General features: G+C 49.0%; 1 protein-coding gene across 1 annotated transcript in view; it reads right to left on the reverse strand.

Moving 5' to 3' along the window:
* Positions 1–524, reverse strand: part of ARHGAP20 (Rho GTPase activating protein 20) — a 195,270-nt gene that overhangs the window by 131,058 nt on the left and 63,688 nt on the right. The window lies entirely within an intron of this gene.

The following is a 524-nucleotide window of genomic DNA, read 5'->3' on the forward strand; positions in this document are numbered from 1 at the left end:
TCTTGCCTGGAGAATCCCAGGGATGGGGGAGCCTGGTGGGCTGCCGTCTATGGGGTCGCACAGAGTCGGACATGACTGAAGTGACTTAGCAGCAGCAGGCAAGAACACAGGAGTCCCTGGGATTCTCCAGGCAAGAACACAGTAGTGGGCTGCCATTTCCTTCTCCAGTGAATGAAAGTGAAAAGTGAAAGGGAAGTCGCTCAGTCGTGTCCAACTCTTCGTGATCCCATGGACTGCAGCCCACTAGGCTCCACCATCCATGGGATTTTCCAGGCAAGAGTGCTGGAGTGGGGTGCCAAACTTGTTTGGGTCATCTTCTTGAATTAGATAAGAACATCAAATATATTTGTTACTCAAGGAGATTTATGTATAGTGATAACAGTGTAATATGGTAATATGTATATTTACTGATTCTCCAGGCAAGAACACTGGAGAAGGCAATGGCACCCCACTCCAGTACTCTTGCCTAGAAAATCCCATGTTTGGAGGAGCCTGGTAGGCTGCAGTCCATGGGGTGGTGAAGA

This window comes from Bison bison, unplaced genomic scaffold (assembly GCF_000754665.1).
Source record: "Bison bison bison isolate TAMUID 2011002044 unplaced genomic scaffold, Bison_UMD1.0 scf7180017864485, whole genome shotgun sequence".
Classification (NCBI taxonomy): domain Eukaryota; kingdom Metazoa; phylum Chordata; class Mammalia; order Artiodactyla; family Bovidae; genus Bison; species Bison bison.